The sequence below is a fragment of the Macaca mulatta genome, chromosome 13 (genome assembly GCF_049350105.2).
Source record: "Macaca mulatta isolate MMU2019108-1 chromosome 13, T2T-MMU8v2.0, whole genome shotgun sequence".
Taxonomy (NCBI): domain Eukaryota; kingdom Metazoa; phylum Chordata; class Mammalia; order Primates; family Cercopithecidae; genus Macaca; species Macaca mulatta.
Genome location: NC_133418.1, coordinates 34203634 through 34224514, shown reverse-complemented (window position 1 = coordinate 34224514; position 20881 = coordinate 34203634).

The window sequence follows — 20881 nt, the reverse complement described above, 5'->3', positions numbered from 1 at the left end:
CGGAGGATATTTCCTTTGGCCCTGTAGTCTTCCAAGGGATCCGAAATATCTGTTCTCAGATTCCACAGAAATAAGGCTAGCAAAGAGATCCACGAAATACAGATGTAACTCTGTGAGATGAATTAAAAGAACACTAAGCAGTTTCTCAGAAAGCTTCTTTCCAGATTTCATCTGAGGATATTTCCTTTTTCACCATAGCCCTCTAAGGGCTTCCAAATATCACTTTGCCAATTCCACAAGAACTGTCTTAGCGAAAGGCTTCTTGAGGGGAAAGCTGTAATTCTGTGAGATGATTTCACAGAACACAAAGAAGTCCCGCAGAGAGCTTCTTTCTCTTTGTTATCGGAGGATATTTCCTTTGGCCCTATAGTCTTCCAAGGGATCCGAAATATCTGTTCTCAGATTCCACAGAAATCAGTCTAGCAAAGAGATCCACGAAATACAGATATAAGTCTGTGAGATGTATTAACAGAACACTGGGCAGTTTCTCAGAAAGCTTCTTTCCAGATTTCATCTGAGGATATTTCATTTTTCACCATAGCCCTCTAAGGGCTTCCAAATATCACTTTGCCAATTCCATAAGAACTGTCTTAGCGAAAGGCTTCTTGAGGGGAAAGCTGTAATTCTGTGAGATGATTTCACAGAACACAAAGAAGTTCCGCAGAGAGCTTCTTTCTCTTTGTTATCGGAGGATATTTCCTTTGGCCCTATAGTCTTCCAAGGGATCCGAAATATCTGTTCTCAGATTCCACAGAAATAAGGTTAGCAAAGAGATCCACGAAATACAGATGTAACTCTGTGAGATGAATTAACAGAACACTAAGCAGTTTCTCAGAAAGCTTCTTTCCAGATTTCATCTGAGGATATTTCCATTTTCACCATAGCCATCTATGGGCTTCCAAATATCACTTTGCCAATGCCACAAGAACTGTCTTAGTGAAAGGCTTGTTGAGGGGAAAGCTGTAACTCTTTGAGATGATTTCGCAGAACACGAAGAAGTTTCTCAGAAAGCTTCTTTCTCTTTGTTATCGGTGGATATTTCCTTTGGCCGTATAGTCTTCCAAGGGATCCGAAATATCACTTCTCAGATTCCACAGAAGTAAGGCTAGCAAAGAGATCCACGAAATACAGATGTAACTCTGTGAGATGAATTAACGGAACACTAAGCAGTTTCTCAGAAAGCTTCTTTCCAGATTTCATCTGAGGATATTTCCTTTTTCACCATAGCCCTCTATGGGCTTCCAAATATCACTTTGCCAATTCCACAAGAACTGTCTTAGCGAAAGGCTTCTTGAGGCGAAACCTGTAACTCTGTGAGATGATTTCACAGAACACAAAGAAGTTTCTTCGAAAGCTTCTTTCTCTTTGTTATCGGAGGATATTTCCTTTGGCCCTATAGTCTTCAAAGGGATCCGAAATATCAGTTCTCAGATTCCACAGAAATAAGGCTAGCAAGGAGATCCACGAAATACAGATGTAACTCTGTGAGATGAATTAACAGAACACTAAGCAGTTTCTCAGAAAGCTTCTTTCTAGATTTCATCTGAGGATATTTCCTTTTTCAACATAGCCATCTAAGGGTTTCCAAATATCACTTTGCCAATTCCACAAGAACTGTCTTAGCGAAAGGCTTCTTGAGGGGAAAGCTGTAACTCTGTGAGATGATTTCACAGAACACAAAGAAGTTTCTCAGAAAGCTTCTTTCTCTTTGTTATCGGAGGATATTTCCTTTGGCCCTATAGTCTTCCAAGGGATCCGAATTATCTGTTCTCAGATTCCACAGAAATAAGGCTAGCAAAGAGATCCACGAAATACAGATGTAACTCTGTGAGATGAATTAACAGAACACTAAGCGGTTTCTCAGAAAGCTTCTTTCCAGATTTCATCTGAGGATATTTCCTTTTTCACCATAGCCCTCTATGGGCTTCCAAATATCACTTTGCCAATTCCACAAGAACTGTCTTAGCAAAAGGCTTCTTGAGGGGAAAGCTGTAAATCTGTGAGATGATTTCACAGAACACAAAGAAGTTTCTCAGAAAGCTTCTTTCTCTTTGTAATCGGAGGATATTTCCTTTGGCCCTAAAGTCTTCCTAGAGATCCGAAATATCTGTTCTCAGATTCCACAGAAATAAGGCTAGCAAAGAGATCCACGAAATACAGATGTAACTCTGTGAGATGAATTAATAGAACACTAAGCAGTTTCTCAGAAAGATTCCTTCCAGATTTCATCGGAGGATATTTCCTTTTTCACCATAGCCCTCTATGGGCTTCCAAATATCACTTTGCCAATTCCACAAGAACTGTCTTAGCGAAAGGCTTCTTGAGGGGAAAGCTGTAACTCGGTGACATGATTTCACAGAAAACAAAGAAGTTCCTCAGAAAGCTTCTTCTCTTTGTTATCGGAGGATATTTCCTTTGGCCCTATAGTCTTCAAAGGGATCCGAAATATCTGTTCTCAGATTCCACAGAAATAAGGTTAGCAAAGAGATCCACGAAATACAGATGTACCTCTGTGAGATGAATTAACAGAACACTAAGCAGTTTCTCAGAAAGCTTCTTTCCAGATTTCATCTGAGGATATTTCCATTTTCACCATAGCCCTCTATGGGCTTCCAAATATCACTTTGCCAATGCCAGAAGAACTGTCTTAGCGAAAGGCTTGTTGAGGGCAAAGCTGTAACTCTGTGAGATGATTTCACAGAACACAAAGAAGTTTCTCAGAAAGCTTCTTTCTCTTTGTTATCGGAGGATATTTCCTTTGTCCTATAGTCTTCCAGAGGATCCGAAATATCAGTTCTCAGATTCCACAGAAATAAGGCTAGCAAAGAGATCCACGAAATACAGATGTAACTCTGTGAGATGAATTAACAGAACACTAAGCAGTTTCTCAGAAAGCTTCTTTCCAGATTTCATCTGAGGATATTTCCTTTTTCAACATAGCCATCTAAGGGTTTCCAAATATCACTTTGCCAATTCCACAAGAACTGTCTTAGCGAAAGGCTTCTTGAGGGGAAAGCTGTAACTCTGTGAGATGATTTCACAGAACACAAAGAAGTTTCTCAGAAAGCTTCTTTCTCTTTGTAATCGGAGGATATTTCCTTTGGCCCTAAAGTCTTCCTAGAGATCCGAAATATCTGTTCTCAGATTCCACAGAAATAAGGCTAGCAAAGAGATCCACGAAATACAGATGTAACTCTGTGAGATGAATTAATAGAACACTAAGCAGTTTCTCAGAAAGCTTCCTTCCAGATTTCATCTGAGGATATTTCCTTTTTCACCATAGCCCTCTATGGGCTTCCAAATATCACTTTGCCAATTCCACAAGAACTGTCTTAGCGAAAGGCTTCTTGAGGGGAAAGCTGTAACTCGGTGACATGATTTCACAGAAAACAAAGAAGTTCCTCAGAAAGCTTCTTCTCTTTGTTATCGGAGGATATTTCCTTTGGCCCTATAGTCTTCAAAGGGATCCGAAATATCTGTTCTCAGATTCCACAGAAATAAGGTTAGCAAAGAGATCCACGAAATACAGATGTACCTCTGTGAGATGAATTAACAGAACACTAAGCAGTTTCTCAGAAAGCTTCTTTCCAGATTTCATCTGAGGATATTTCCATTTTCACCATAGCCCTCTATGGGCTTCCAAATATCACTTTGCCAATGCCAGAAGAACTGTCTTAGCGAAAGGCTTGTTGAGGGGAAAGCTGTAACTCTGTGAGATGATTTCACAGAACACAAAGAAGTTTCTCAGAAAGCTTCCTTCTCTTTGTTATCGGAGGATATTTCCTTTGGCCCTATAGTCTTCAAAGGGATCCGAAATATCTGTTCTCAGATTCCACAGAAATAAGGGTAGCAAAGAGATCCACGAAATACAGATGTAGCTCTGTGAGATGAATTAACAGAACACTAAGCAGTTTCTCAGAAAGCTTCTTTCCAGATTTCATCTGAGGATATTTCCTTTTTCACCATAGCCATCTACGGGCTTCCACATATCACTTTGCCAATTCCACAAGAACTGTATTACCGAAAGTCTTGTTGAGGGGAAAGCTGTAACTCGGTGAGATGATTTCACAGAACAAAAATAAGTTTTTCAGAAAGCTTCTTTCTCTTTGTTATCGGAGGATATTTCCTTTGGCCCTATAGTCTTCCATGGGATCCGAAATATCTGTTCTCACATTCCACAGAGATAAGGCCAGCAAAGAGATCCACGAAATACAGATGTAACTCTGTGAGATGAATTAACAGAACACTTAGCAGTTTCTCAGAAAGCTTCTTTCCAGATTTCATCTGAGGATATTTCCTTTTTCACCGTAGCCCTCTATGGGCTTCCAAATATCACTTTGCCAATTCCACAAGAACTGTCTTAGCGAAAGGCTTGTGAGGGGAAAGCTGTAACTCTGTGAGATGATTTCACAGAACACGAAGAAGTTTCTCAGAAAGCTTCTTTCTCTTTGTTATCGGTGGATATTTCCTTTGGCCGTATAGTCTTCCAAGGGATCCGAAATATCACTTCTCAGATTCCACAGAAGTAAGGCTAGCAAAGAGATCCACGAAATACAGATGTAACTCTGTGAGATGAATTAACGGAACACTAAGCAGTTTCTCAGAAAGCTTCTTTCCAGATTTCATCTGAGGATATTTCCTTTTTCAACATAGCCCTCTATGGGCTTCCAAATATCACTTTGCCAATTCCACAAGAACTGTCCTAGCGAAAGTCTTCTTGAGGCGAAACCTGTAACTCTGTGAGATGATTTCACAGAACACAAAGAAGTTTCTTCGAAAGCTTCTTTCTCTTTGTTATCGGAGGATATTTCCTTTGGCCCTATAGTCTTCAAAGGGATCCGAAATATCAGTTCTCAGATTCCACAGAAATAAGGCTAGCAAGGAGATCCACGAAATACAGATGTAACTCTGTGCGATGAATTAACAGAACACTAAGCAGTTTCTCAGAAAGCTTCTTTCCAGATTTCATCTGAGGATATTTCCTTTTTCAACATAGCCATCTAAGGGCTTCCAAATATCACTTTGCCAATTCCACAAGAACTGTCTTAGCGAAAGGCTTCTTGAGGGGAAAGCTGTAACTCTGTGAGATGATTTCACAGAACACAAAGAAGTTTCTCAGAAAGCTTCTTTCTCTTTGTTATCGGAGGATATTTCCTTTGGCCCTATAGTCTTCCAAGGGATCCGAATTATCTGTTCTCAGATTCCACAGAAATAAGGCTAGCAAAGAGATCCACGAAATACAGATGTAACTCTGTGAGATGAATTAACAGAACACTAAGCAGTTTCTCAGAAAGCTTTTTTACAGATTCCATCTGAGGATATTTCCTTTTTCTCCATAGCCCTCTATGGGCCAACTAATATCTCTTTGCAAATTCCACAAGAACTGTCTTAGCGAAAGACTTCTTGAGTGGAAAGCTGTAACTCTGTGAGATGATTTCACAGAACACAAAGAAGTTTCTCAGAAAGCTTCTTTCTCTTTGTTATCGGAGGATATTTCCTTTGGCCCAATAGTCTTCAAAGGGATCCGAAATATCTGTTCTCAGATTCCACAGAAGTAAGGCTAGCAAAGAGATCCACGAAACACAGATGTAACTCTGTGAGATGAATTAAGAGAACACTAAGCAGTTTCTCAGAAAGCTTCTTTCCAGATTTCATCTGAGGATATTTCCTTTTTCACCGCAACCCTCTAAGGGCTTCCAAATATCACTTTGCCAATTCCACAAGAACTGTCTTAGCGAAAGGCTTCTTGAGGGGAAAGCTGTAACTCTGTGAGATGATTTCACAGAATACAAAGAAGTTTCTCAGAAAGCTTCTTTCTCTTTGTAATCGGAGGATATTTCCTTTGGCCCTGTAGTCTTCCAAGGGATCCGAAATATCTGTTCTCAGATTCCACAGAAATAAGGCTAGCAAAGAGATCCACGAAATACAGATGTAAGTCTGTGAGATGATTTAAAAGAACACTAAGCAGTTTGTCAGAAAGCTTCTTTCCAGATTTCATCTGAGGATATTTCCTTTTTCACCATAGCCCTCTAAGGGCTTCCAAATATCACTTTGCCAATTCCACAAGAACTGTCTTAGCGAAAGTCTTCTTGAGGGGAAAGCTGTAATTCTGTGAGATGATTTCAAAGAACACAAAGAAGTTCCGCAGAGAGCTTCTTTCTCTTTGTTATCGGAGGATATTTCCTTAGGCCCTATAGTCTTCCAAGGGATCCGAAATATCTGTTCTCAGATTCCACAGAAATCAGTCTAGCAAAGAGATCCACGAAATACAGATATAAGTCTGTGAGATGTATTAACAGAACACTGGGCAGATTCTCAGAAAGCTTCTTTCCAGATTTCATCTGAGGATATTTCATTTTTCACCATAGCCCTCTAAGGGCTTCCAAATATCACTTTGCCAATTCCATAAGAACTGTCTTAGCGAAAGGCTTCTTGAGGGGAAAGCTGTAATTCTGTGAGATGATTTCACAGAACACAAAGAAGTTCCGCAGAAAGCTTCTTTCTCTTTGTTATCGGAGGATATTTCCTTTGGCCCTATAGTCTTCCAAGGGATCCGAAATATCTGTTCTCAGATTCCACAGAAATAAGGTTAGCAAAGAGATCCACGAAATACAGATGTAACTCTGTGAGATGAATTAACAGAACACTAAGCAGTTTCTCAGAAAGCTTCTTTCCAGATTTCATCTGAGGATATTTCCATTTTCACCATAGCCATCTATGGGCTTCCAAATATCACTTTGCCAATGCCACAAGAACTGTCTTAGTGAAAGGCTTGTTGAGGGGAAAGCTGTAACTCTGTGAGATGATTTCACAGAACACGAAGAAGTTTCTCAGAAAGCTTCTTTCTCTTTGTTATCGGTGGATATTTCCTTTGGCCGTATAGTCTTCCAAGGGATCCGAAATATCACTTCTCAGATTCCACAGAAGTAAGGCTAGCAAAGAGATCCACGAAATACAGATGTAACTCTGTGAGATGAATTAACGGAACACTAAGCAGTTTCTCAGAAAGCTTCTTTCCAGATTTCATCTGAGGATATTTCCTTTTTCACCATAGCCCTCTATGGGCTTCCAAATATCACTTTGCCAATTCCACAAGAACTGTCTTAGCGAAAGGCTTCTTGAGGCGAAACCTGTAACTCTGTGAGATGATTTCACAGAACACAAAGAAGTTTCTTCGAAAGCTTCTTTCTCTTTGTTATCGGAGGATATTTCCTTTGGCCCTATAGTCTTCAAAGGGATCCGAAATATCAGTTCTCAGATTCCACAGAAATAAGGCTAGCAAGGAGATCCACGAAATACAGATGTAACTCTGTGAGATGAATTAACAGAACACTAAGCAGTTTCTCAGAAAGCTTCTTTCTAGATTTCATCTGAGGATATTTCCTTTTTCAACATAGCCATCTAAGGGTTTCCAAATATCACTTTGCCAATTCCACAAGAACTGTCTTAGCGAAAGGCTTCTTGAGGGGAAAGCTGTAACTCTGTGAGATGATTTCACAGAACACAAAGAAGTTTCTCAGAAAGCTTCTTTCTCTTTGTTATCGGAGGATATTTCCTTTGGCCCTATAGTCTTCCAAGGGATCCGAATTATCTGTTCTCAGATTCCACAGAAATAAGGCTAGCAAAGAGATCCACGAACTACAGATGTAACTCTGTGAGATGAATTAACAGAACACTAAGCGGTTTCTCAGAAAGCTTCTTTCCAGATTTCATCTGAGGATATTTCCTTTTTCACCATAGCCCTCTATGGGCTTCCAAATATCACTTTGCCAATTCCACAAGAACTGTCTTAGCAAAAGGCTTCTTGAGGGGAAAGCTGTAAATCTGTGAGATGATTTCACAGAACACAAAGAAGTTTCTCAGAAAGATTCTTTCTCTTTGTAATCGGAGGATATTTCCTTTGGCCCTAAAGTCTTCCTAGAGATCCGAAATATCTGTTCTCAGATTCCACAGAAATAAGGCTAGCAAAGAGATCCACGAAATACAGATGTAACTCTGTGAGATGAATTAACAGAACACTAAGCAGTTTCTCAGAAAGCTTCCTTCCAGATTTCATCTGAGGATATTTCCTTTTTCACCATAGCCCTCTAGGGGTTCCAAATATCACTTTGCCAATTCCACAAGAACTGTCTTAGCGAAAGGCTTCTTGAGGGGAAAGCTGTAACTCGGTGACATGATTTCACAGAAAACAAAGAAGTTCCTCAGAAAGCTTCTTCTCTTTGTTATCGGAGGATATTTCCTTTGGCCCTATAGTCTTCAAAGGGATCCGAAATATCTGTTCTCAGATTCCACAGAAATAAGGTTAGCAAAGAGATCCACGAAATACAGATGTACCTCTGTGAGATGAATTAACAGAACACTAAGCAGTTTCTCAGAAAGCTTCTTTCCAGATTTCATCTGAGGATATTTCCATTTTCACCATAGCCCTCTATGGGCTTCCAAATATCACTTTGCCAATGCCAGAAGAACTGTCTTAGCGAAAGGCTTGTTGAGGGGAAAGCTGTAACTCTGTGAGATGATTTCACAGAACACAAAGAAGTTTCTCAGAAAGCTTCTTTCTCTTTGTTATCGGAGGATATTTCCTTTGGCCTATAGTCTTCCAAAGGATCCGAAATATCAGTTCTCAGATTCCACAGAAATAAGGCTAGCAAAGAGATCCACGAAATACAGATGTACCTCTGTGAGATGAATTAACAGAACACTAAGCAGTTTCTCAGAAAGTTTCTTTCCAGATTTCATCTGAGGATATTTCCTTTTTCAACATAGCCATCTAAGGGTTTCCAAATATCACTTTGCCAATTCCACAAGAACTGTCTTAGCGAAAGGCTTCTTGAGGGGAAAGCTGTAACTCTGTGAGATGATTTCACAGAACACAAAGAAGTTTCTCAGAAAGCTTCTTTCTCTTTGTTATCGGAGGATATTTCCTTTGGCCCTATAGTCTTCCAAGGGATCCGAAATATCTGTTCTCAGATTCCACAGAAATAAGGCTAGCAAAGAGATACACGAAATACAGATGTAACTCTGTGAGATGAATTAACAGAACACTAAGCGGTTTCTCAGAAAGCTTCTTTCCAGATTTCATCTGAGGATATTTCCTTTTTCACCATAGCCCTCTATGGGCTTCCAAATATCACTTTGCCAATTCCACAAGAACTGTCTTAGCAAAAGGCTTCTTGAGGGGAAAGCTGTAAATCTGTGAGATGATTTCACAGAACACAAAGAAGTTTCTCAGAAAGCTTCTTTCTCTTTGTAATCGGAGGATATTTCCTTTGGCCCTAAAGTCTTCCTAGAGATCCGAAATATCTGTTCTCAGATTCCACAGAAATAAGGCTAGCAAAGAGATCCACGAAATACAGATGTAACTCTGTGAGATGAATTAATAGAACACTAAGCAGTTTCTCAGAAAGCTTCCTTCCAGATTTCATCTGAGGATATTTCCTTTTTCACCATAGCCCTCTATGGGCTTCCAAATATCACTTTGCCAATTCCACAAGAACTGTCTTAGCGAAAGGCTTCTTGAGGGGAAAGCTGTAACTCGGTGACATGATTTCACAGAAAACAAAGAAGTTCCTCAGAAAGCTTCTTCTCTTTGTTATCGGAGGATATTTCCTTTGGCCCTATAATCTTCAAAGGGATCCGAAATATCTGTTCTCAGATTCCACAGAAATAAGGTTAGCAAAGAGATCCACGAAATACAGATGTACCTCTGTGCGATGAATTAACAGAACACTAAGCAGTTTCTCAGAAAGCTTCTTTCCAGATTTCATCTGAGGATATTTCCATTTTCACCATAGCCCTCTATGGGCTTATAATATCACTTTGCCAATGCCAGAAGAACTGTCTTAGCGAAAGGCTTGTTTAGGGGAAAGCTGTAACTCTGTGAGATGATTTCACAGAACACAAAGAAGTTTCTCAGAAAGCTTCCTTCTCTTTGTTATCGGAGGATATTTCCTTTGGCCCTATAGTCTTCAAAGGGATCCGAAATATCTGTTCTCAGATTCCACAGAAATAAGGGTAGCAAAGAGATCCACGAAATACAGATGTAGCTCTGTGAGATGAATTAACAGAACACTAAGCAGTTTCTCAGAAAGCTTCTTTCCAGATTTCATCTGAGGATATTTCCTTTTTCACCATAGCCATCTACGGGCTTCCACATATCACTTTGCCAATTCCACAAGAACTGTATTAGCGAAAGTCTTGTTGAGGGGAAAGCTGTAACTCGGTGAGATGATTTCACAGAACAAAAATAAGTTTTTCAGAAAGCTTCTTTCTCTTTGTTATCGGAGGATATTTCCTTTGGCCCTATAGTCTTCCATGGGATCCGAAATATCTGTTCTCACATTCCACAGAGATAAGGCCAGCAAAGAGATCCACGAAATACAGATGTAACTCTGTGAGATGAATTAACAGAACACTTAGCAGTTTCTCAGAAAGCTTCTTTCCAGATTTCATCTGAGGATATTTCCTTTTTCACCGTAGCCCTCTATGGGCTTCCAAATATCACTTTGCCAATTCCACAAGAACTGTCTTAGCGAAAGGCTTCTTGAGGGGAAAGCTGTAACTCTGTGAGATGATTTCACAGAACACAAAGAAGTTTCTCAGAAAGCTTCTTTCTCTTTGTTATCGGAGGATATTTCCTTTGGCCCTATAGTCTTCCAAGGGATCCAAAATATCTGTTCTCAGATTCCACAGAAATAAGGCTAGCAAAGAGATCCACGAAATACAGATGTAACTCTGTGAGTTGAATTAACAGAACACGATGCAGTTTCTCAGAAAGCTTCTTTCCAGATTTCATCTGAGGATATTTCCATTTTCACCATAGCCCTCTAGGGGCTTCCAAATATCACTTTGCCAATTCCACAAGAACTGTCTTAGCGAAAGGCTTCTTGAGGGGAAAACTGTAACTCTGTGAGAAGATTTCACAGAACACAAAGAAGTTTCTCAGAAAGCTTCTTTCTCTTTGTTATCTGAGGATATTTCCTTTGGCCCTATATTCTTCCAAGGGATCCCAAATATCTGTTCTCACATTCCACAGAAATAAGGCTAGCAAGGAGATCCACGAAATACAGATGTAACTCTGTGAGATGAATTAACAGAACACTAAGCAGTTTCTCAGAAAGCTTTTTTCAGATTTCATCTGAGGATATTTCCTTTTTCACCATAGCCCTCTATGGGCTTCCAAATATCACTTTGCCAATTCCACAAGAACTGTCTTAGCAAAAGGCTTCTTGAGGGGACAGCTGTAAATCTGTGAGATGATTTCACAGAACACAAAGAAGTTTCTCAGAAAGCTTCTTTCTCTTTGTAATCGGAGGATATTTCCTTTGGCCCTAAAGTCTTCCTAGAGATCCGAAATATCTGTTCTCAGATTCCACAGAAATAAGGCTAGCAAAGAGATCCACGAAATACAGATGTAACTCTGTGAGATGAATTAATAGAACACTAAGCAGTTTCTCAGAAAGCTTCCTTCCAGATTTCATCTGAGGATATTTCCTTTTTCCCCGTAGCCCTCTATGGGCTTCCAAATATCACTTTGCCAATTCCACAAGAACTGTCTTAGCGAAAGGCTTCTTGAGGGGAAAGCTGTAACTCGGTGACATGATTTCACAGAAAACAAAGAAGTTCCTCAGAAAGCTTCTTCTCTTTGTTATCGGAGGATATTTCCTTTGGCCCTATAGTCTTCAAAGGGATCCGAAATATCTGTTCTCAGATTCCACAGAAATAAGGTTAGCAAAGAGATCCACGAAATACAGATGTACCTCTGTGAGATGAATTAACAGAACACTAAGCAGTTTCTCAGAAAGCTTCTTTCCAGATTTCATCTGAGGATATTTCCATTTTCACCATAGCCCTCTATGGGCTTCCAAATATCACTTTGCCAATGCCAGAAGAACTGTCTTAGCGAAAGGCTTGTTGAGGGCAAAGCTGTAACTCTGTGAGATGATTTCACAGAACACAAAGAAGTTTCTCAGAAAGCTTCTTTCTCTTTGTTATCGGAGGATATTTCCTTTGTCCTATAGTCTTCCAGAGGATCCGAAATATCAGTTCTCAGATTCCACAAAAATAAGGCTAGCAAAGAGATCCACGAAATACAGATGTAACTCTGTGAGATGAATTAACAGAACACTAAGCAGTTTCTCAGAAAGCTTCTTTCCAGATTTCATCTGAGGATATTTCCTTTTTCAACATAGCCATCTAAGGGTTTCCAAATATCACTTTGCCAATTCCACAAGAACTGTCTTAGCGAAAGGCTTCTTGAGGGGAAAGCTGTAACTCTGTGAGATGATTTCACAGAACACAAAGAAGTTTCTCAGAAAGCTTCTTTCTCTTTGTAATCGGAGGATATTTCCTTTGGCCCTAAAGTCTTCCTAGAGATCCGAAATATCTGTTCTCAGATTCCACAGAAATAAGGCTAGCAAAGAGATCCACGAAATACAGATGTAACTCTGTGAGGTGAATTAATAGAACACTAAGCAGTTTCTCAGAAAGCTTCCTTCCAGATTTCATCTGAGGATATTTCCTTTTTCACCATAGCCCTCTATGGGCTTCCAAATATCACTTTGCCAATTCCACAAGAACTGTCTTAGCGAAAGGCTTCTTGAGGGGAAAGCTGTAACTCGGTGACATGATTTCACAGAAAACAAAGAAGTTCCTCAGAAAGTTTCTTCTCTTTGTTATCGGAGGATATTTCCTTTGGCCCTATAATCTTCAAAGGGATCCGAAATATCTGTTCTCAGATTCCACAGAAATAAGGTTAGCAAAGAGATCCATGAAATACAGATGTACCTCTGTGAGATGAATTAACAGAACACTAAGCAGTTTCTCAGAAAGCTTCTTTCCAGATTTCATCTGAGGATATTTCCATTTTCACCATAGCCCTCTATGGGCTTCCAAATATCACTTTGCCAATGCCAGAAGAACTGTCTTAGCGAAAGGCTTGTTGAGGGGAAAGCTGTAACTCTGTGAGATGATTTCACAGAACACAAAGAAGTTTCTCAGAAAGCTTCCTTCTCTTTGTTATCGGAGGATATTTCCTTTGGCCCTATAGTCTTCAAAGGGATCCGAAATATCTGTTCTCAGATTCCACAGAAATAAGGGTAGCAAAGAGATCCACGAAATACAGATGTAGCTCTGTGAGATGAATTAACAGAACACTAAGCAGTTTCTCAGAAAGCTTCTTTCCAGATTTCATCTGAGGATATTTCCTTTTTCACCATAGCCATCTACGGGCTTCCACATATCACTTTGCCAATTCCACAAGAACTGTATTAGCGAAAGTCTTGTTGAGGGGAAAGCTGTAACTCGGTGAGATGATTTCACAGAACAAAAATAAGTTTTTCAGAAAGCTTCTTTCTCTTTGTTATCGGAGGATATTTCCTTTGGCCCTATAGTCTTCCATGGGATCCGAAATATCTGTTCTCACATTCCACAGAGATAAGGCCAGCAAAGAGATCCACGAAATACAGATGTAACTCTGTGAGATGAATTAACAGAACACTTAGCAGTTTCTCAGAAAGCTTCTTTCCAGATTTCATCTGAGGATATTTCCTTTTTCACCGTAGCCCTCTATGGGCTTCCAAATATCACTTTGCCAATTCCACAAGAACTGTCTTAGCGAAAGGCTTCTTGAGGGGAAAGCTGTAACTCTGTGAGATGATTTCACAGAACACAAAGAAGTTTCTCAGAAAGCTTCTTTCTCTTTGTTATCGGAGGATATTTCCTTTGGCCCTATAGTCTTCCAAGGGATCCAAAATATCTGTTCTCAGATTCCACAGAAATAAGGCTAGCAAAGAGATCCACGAAATACAGATGTAACTCTGTGAGTTGAATTAACAGAACACGATGCAGTTTCTCAGAAAGCTTCTTTCCAGATTTCATCTGAGGATATTTTCATTTTCACCATAGCCCTCCATGGGCTTCCAAATATCACTTTGCCAATTCCACAAGAACTGTCTTAGCGAAAGGCTTCTTGAGGGGAAAACTGTAACTCTGTGAGAAGATTTCACGGAACACAAAGAAGTTTCTCAGAAAGCTTCTTTCTCTTTGTTATCGGAGGATATTTCCTTTGGCCCTATATTCTTCCAAGGGATCCCAAATATCTGTTCTCACATTCCACAGAAATAAGGCTAGCAAGGAGATCCACGAAATACAGATGTAACTCTGTGAGATGAATTAACAGAACACTAAGCAGTTTCTCAGAAAGCTTTTTTCAGATTCCATCTGAGGATATTTCCTTTTTCTCCATAGCCCTCTATGGGCCAACTAATATCTCTTTGCCAATTCCACAAGAACTGTCTTAGCGAAAGACTTCTTGAGTGGAAAGCTGTAACTCTGTGAGATGATTTCACAGAACACAAAGAAGTTTCTCAGAAAGCTTCTTTCTCTTTGTTATCGGAGGATATTTCCTTTGGCCCTATAATCTTCAAAGGGATCCGAAATATCTGTTCTCAGATTCCACAGAAGTAAGGCTAGCAAAGAGATCCACGAAACACAGATGTAACACTGTGAGATGAATTAAGAGAACACTAAGCAGTTTCTCAGAAAGCTTCTTTCCAGATTTCATCTGAGGATATTTCCTTTTTCACCGCAACCCTCTAAGGGCTTCCAAATATCACTTTGCCAATTCCACAAGAACTGTCTTAGCGAAAGGCTTCTTGAGGGGAAAGCTGTAACTCTGTGAGATGATTTCACAGAACACAAAGAAGTTTCTCAGAAAGTTTCTTTCTCTTTGTAATCGGAGGATATTTCCTTTGGCCCTGTAGTCTTCCAAGGGATCCGAAATATCTGTTCTCAGATTCCACAGAAATAAGGCTAGCAAAGAGATCCACGAAATACAGATGTAACTCTGTGAGATGAATTAAAAGAACACTAAGCAGTTTCTCAGAAAGCTTCTTTCCAGATTTCATCTGAGGATATTTCCTTTTTCACCATAGCCCTCTAAGGGCTTCCAAATATCACTTTGCCAATTCCACAAGAACTGTCTTAGCGAAAGGCTTCTTGAGGGGATAGCTGTAATTCTGTGAGATGATTTCACAGAACACAAAGAAGTTCCGCAGAGAGCTTCTTTCTCTTTGTTATCAGAGGATATTTCCTTTGGCCCTATAGTCTTCCAAGGGATCCGAAATATCTGTTCTCAGATTCCACAGAAATCAGTCTAGCAAAGAGATCCACGAAATACAGATATAAGTCTGTGAGATGTATTAACAGAACACTGGGCAGTTTCTCAGAAAGCTTCTTTCCAGATTTCATCTGAGGATATTTCATTTTTCACCATAGCCCTCTAAGGGCTTCCAAATATCACTTTGCCAATTCCATAAGAACTGTCTTAGCGAAAGGCTTCTTGAGGGGAAAGCTGTAATTCTGTGAGATGATTTCACAGAACACAAAGAAGTTCCGCAGAAAGCTTCTTTCTCTTTGTTATCGGAGGATATTTCCTTTGGCCCTATAGTCTTCCAAGGGATCCGAAATATCTGTTCTCAGATTCCACAGAAATAAGGTTAGCAAAGAGATCCACGAAATACAGATGTAACTCTGTGAGATGAATTAACAGAACACTAAGCAGTTTCTCAGAAAGCTTCTTTCCAGATTTCATCTGAGGATATTTCCATTTTCACCATAGCCATCTATGGGCTTCCAAATATCACTTTGCCAATGCCACAGGAACTGTCTTAGTGAAAGGCTTGTTGAGGGGAAAGCTGTAACTCTTTGAGATGATTTCACAGAACACGAAGAAGTTTCTCAGAAAGCTTCTTTCTCTTTGTTATCGGTGAATATTTCCTTTGGCCGTATAGTCTTCCAAGGGATCCGAAATATCACTTCTCAGATTCCACAGAAGTAAGGCTAGCAAAGAGATCCACGAAATACAGATGTAACTCGGTGAGATGAATTAACGGAACACTAAGCAGTTTCTCAGAAAGCTTCTTTCCAGATTTCATCTGAGGATATTTCCTTTTTCACCATAGCCCTCTATGGGCTTCCAAATATCACTTTGCCAATTCCACAAGAACTGTCTTAGCGAAAGGCTTCTTGAGGCGAAACCTGTAACTCTGTGAGATGATTTCACAGAACACAAAGAAGTTTCTTCGAAAGCTTCTTTCTCTTTGTTATCGGAGGATATTTCCTTTGGCCCTATAGTCTTCAAAGGGATCCGAAATATCAGTTCTCAGATTCCACAGAAATAAGGCTAGCAAGGAGATCCACGAAATACAGATGTAACTCTGTGAGATGAATTAACAGAACACTAAGCAGTTTCTCAGAAAGCTTCTTTCTAGATTTCATCTGAGGATATTTCCTTTTTCAACATAGCCATCTAAGGGTTTCCAAATATCACTTTGCCAATTCCACAAGAACTGTCATAGCGAAAGGCTTCTTGAGGGGAAAGCTGTAACTCTGTGAGATGATTTCAGAGAACACAAAGAAGTTTCTCAGAAAGCTTCTTTCTCTTTGTTATCGGAGGATATTTCCTTTGGCCCTATAGTCTTCCAAGGGATCCGAATTATCTGTTCTCAGATTCCACAGAAATAAGGCTAGCAAAGAGATCCACGAAATACAGATGTAACTCTGTGAGATGAATTAACAGAACACTAAGCGGTTTCTCAGAAAGCTTCTTTCCAGATTTCATCTGAGGATATTTGCTTTTTCACCATAGCCCTCTATGGGCTTCCAAATATCACTTTGCCAATTCCACAAGAACTGTCTTAGCAAAAGGCTTCTTGAGGGGAAAGCTGTAAATCTGTGAGATGATTTCACAGAACACAAAGAAGTTTCTCAGAAAGCTTCTTTCTCTTTGTAATCGGAGGATATTTCCTTTGGCCCTAAAGTCTTCCTAGAGATCCGAAATATCTGTTCTCAGATTCCACAGAAATAAGGCTAGCAAAGAGATCCACGAAATACAGATGTAACTCTGTGAGATGAATTAACAGAACACTAAGCAGTTTCTCTGAAAGCTTCCTTCCAGATTTCATCTGAGGATATTTCCTTTTTCACCATAGCCCTCTATGGGCTTCCAAATATCACTTTGCCAATTCCACAAGAACTGTCTTAGCGAAAGGCTTCTTGAGGGGAAAGCTGTAACTCGGTGACATGATTTCGCAGAAAACAAAGAAGTTCCTCAGAAAGCTTCTTCTCTTTGTTATCGGAGGATATTTCCTTTGGCCCTATAGTCTTCAAAGGGATCCGAAATATCTGTTCTCAGATTCCACAGAAATAAGGGTAGCAAAGAGATCCACGAAATACAGATGTAGCTCTGTGAGATGAATTAACAGAACACTAAGCAGTTTCTCAGAAAGCTTCTTTCCAGATTTCATCTGAGGATATTTCCTTTTTCACCATGGACATCTACGGGCTTCCACATATCACTTTGCCAATTCCACAAGAACTGTATTAGCGAAAGTCTTGTTGAGGGGAAAGCTGTAACTCGGTGAGATGATTTCACAGAACAAAAATAAGTTTTTCAGAAAGCTTCTTTCTCTTTGTTATCGGAGGATATTTCCTTTGGCCCTCTAGTCTTCCATGGGATCCGAAATATCTGTTCTCACATTCCACAGAGATAAGGCCAGCAAAGAGATCCACGAAATACAGATGTAACTCTGTGAGATGAATTAACAGAACACTTAGCAGTTTCTCAGAAAGCTTCTTTCCAGATTTCATCTGAGGATATTTCCTTTTTCACCGTAGCCCTCTAAGGGCTTCCAAATATCACTCTGCCAATTCCACAAGAACTGTCTTAGCGAAGGGCTTCTTGAGGGGAAAGCTGTAATTCTGTGAGATGATTTCACAGAACACAAAGAAGTTCCGCAGAAAGCTTCTTTCTCTTTGTTATCGGATGATATTTCCTTTGGCCCTATAGTCTTCAATGGGATCCGAAATATCTGTTCTCAGATTCCACAGAAATCAGGCTAGCAAAGAGATCCACGAAATACAGATGTAACTCTGTGAGATGAATTAACAGAACACTAAGCAGTTTCTCAGAAAACTTCTTTCCAGATTTCATCTGAGGGTAATTCCTTTTTCACCGCAACCCTCTAAGGGCTTCCAAATATCACTTTGCCAATGCCACAAGAACTGTCTTAGCGAAAGGCTTGTTGAGGGTAAAGCTGTAACTCTGTGAGATGATTTCACAGAACACAAAGAAGTTTCTCAGAAAGCTTATTTCTCTTTGTAATAGGAGGATATTTCCTTTGGCCCTATTGTTTTCCAAGGGATCAGAAATATCTGTTCTCAGATTCCACAGAAGTAAGGTTAGCAAAGAGATCCACGAAATACAGATGTAACTCTGTGAGATAAATTAACAGAACACTAAGCAGTTTCTCAGAAAGCTTCTTTCCAGATCTCATCTGAGGGTATTTCCTTTTTCACCGCAACCCTTAAGGGCTTCCAAATATCACTTTGCCAATGCCACAAAAACTGTCTTAGCGAAAGGCTTGTTGAGGGGAAAGCTGTAACTCTGTGAGATGATTTCACAGAACACAAAGAAGTTTCTCAGAAAGCTTCTTTCTCTTTGTTATCTGAGGATATTTCCTTTTGCCCAATAGTCTTCCAAGGGATCCGAAATATCTGTTCTCAGATTCCACATAAATAAGGCAAGCAAAGAGATCCACGAAATACAGATGTAACTCTGTGAGATGAATTAACAGAACACTAAGCAGTTTTTCAGAAAGCTTCTTTCCAGATTTCATCTGAGGATATTTCCTTTTTCACCATAGCCCTCTAAGGGCTTCCAAATATCACTTTGCCAATTCCACAAGAAATGTCTTAGCGAAAGGTTTCTTGAGGGGAAAGCTGTAATTCTGTGAGATGATTTCACAGAACACAAAGAAGTTCCGCAGAGAGCTTCTTTCTCTTTGTTATCGGAGGATATTTCCTTTGGCCCTATAGTCTTCAAATGTATCCGAAATATCTGTTCTCACATTCCACAGAGATAAGGCCAGCAAAGAGATCCACGAAATACAGATGTAACTCTGTGAGATGAATTAACAGAACACTAAGCAGTTTCTCAGAAAGCTTCTTTCCAGATTTCATCTGAGGATATTTCCTTTTTCACCATAGCCCTCTATGGGCTTCCAAATATCACTTTGCCAATTCCACAAGAACTGTCTTAGCGAAAGGCTTCTTGAAGGGAAAGCTGTACTCTGTGAGATGATTTCACAGAACACAAAGAAGTTCCTTAGAAAGCTTCTTTCTCTTTGTTATCGGAGGATATTTCCTTTGGCCCTATAGCCTTCAAAGCGATCCGAAATAGCTGTTCTCAGATTCCACAGAAGTAAGGTTAGCAAAGAGATCAACGAAATACAGATGTAACTGTGTGAGATGAATTAACAGAACACTAAGCAGTTTCTCAGAAAGCTTCTTTCCAAATTTCATCTGAGGATATTTCGTTTTTCACCATAGCCCTCTGGGGGCTCCAAATATCACTTTTCCAATTCCACAAGAACTGTCTTAGCGAAAGGCTTCTTGAGGGAAAAGCTGTAACTCTGTGAGATGATTTCACAGAACACAAAGAAGTTTCTCAGAAAGCTTCTTTCTCTTTGTTATCAGAGGATATTTCCTTTGGCCCTATAGTCTTCAAAGGGATCCGAAATATCTGTTCTCAGATTCCACAGAAATAAGGCTAGCAAAGAGATCCACGAAATACAGATGTAACTCTGTGAGATGAATTAACAGAACACTAAGCAGTTATTTGGAAAGCTTCTTTCCAAATTTCATCTGAGGATATTTCCATTTTCACCATAGCCATCTATGGGCTTCCAAATATCACTTTGCCAATTCCACAAGAACTGTCTTAGCGAAAGGCTTGTTGAGGGGAAAGCTGTAACTCTGTGAGATGATTTCACAGAACACAAAGATGTTTCTCAGAAAGCTTCTTTCTCTTTGTTATCGGAGGATATTTCCTTTGGCCCTATAGTCTTCCAAGGGATCCGAAATATCTCTTCTCAGATTCCACAGAAGTAAGGCTATTAAAGAGATCCACGAAATGCAGATGTAACTCTGTGAGATGAATTAACGGAACACTAAGCAGTTTCCCAGAAAGCTTCTTTCCAGATTTCATCTGAGGATATTTCCTTTTTCACCATAGCCCTCTATGGGCTTCCAAATATTACTTTGCCAATTCCACAAGAAGTGTCTTAGCGAAAGGCTTCTTGAGGCGAAACCTATAGCTCTGTGAGATGATTTCACAGAACACAAAGAAGTTTTCAGAAAGCTTCTTTCTCTTTGTTATCGGAGGATATTTCCTTTGGCCCTATAGTCTTCCAAGGGATCCGAAATATCTGTTCTCACATTCCACAGAAATAAGGCAAGCAAAGAGATCCACGAAATACAGATGTAACTCTGTGAGATGAATTTACAGAACACTAAGCAGTTTCTCAGAAAGCTTCTTTTCAGATTTCATCTGAGTGTATTTCCTTTTTCACCGCAACCCTTAAGGGCTTCCAAATATCACTTTGCCAATGCCACAAAAACTGTCTTAGCGAAAGGCTTGTTGAGGGGAAAGCTGTAACTCTGTGAGATGATTTCACAGAACACAAAGAAGTTTCTCAGAAAGCTTCTTTCTCTTTGTTATCTGAGGATATTTCCTTTTGCCCAAGAGTTTTCAAGGGATCCGAAATATCTGTTCTCAGATTCCACAGAAATAAGGCTAGCAAAGAGATCCACGAAATACAGATGTAACTCTGTGAGATGAATTAACAGAACACTAAGCAGTTTTTCAGAAAGCTTCTTTCCAGATTTCTTCTGAGGATATTTCCATTTTCACCATAGCCCTCTATGCGCTTCCAAATATCACTTTGCCAATTCCACAAGAAGTGTCTTAGCGAAAGGCTTCTTGAGGCGAAACCTATAACTCTGTGAGATGATTTCACAGAACACAAAGAAGTTTTCAGAA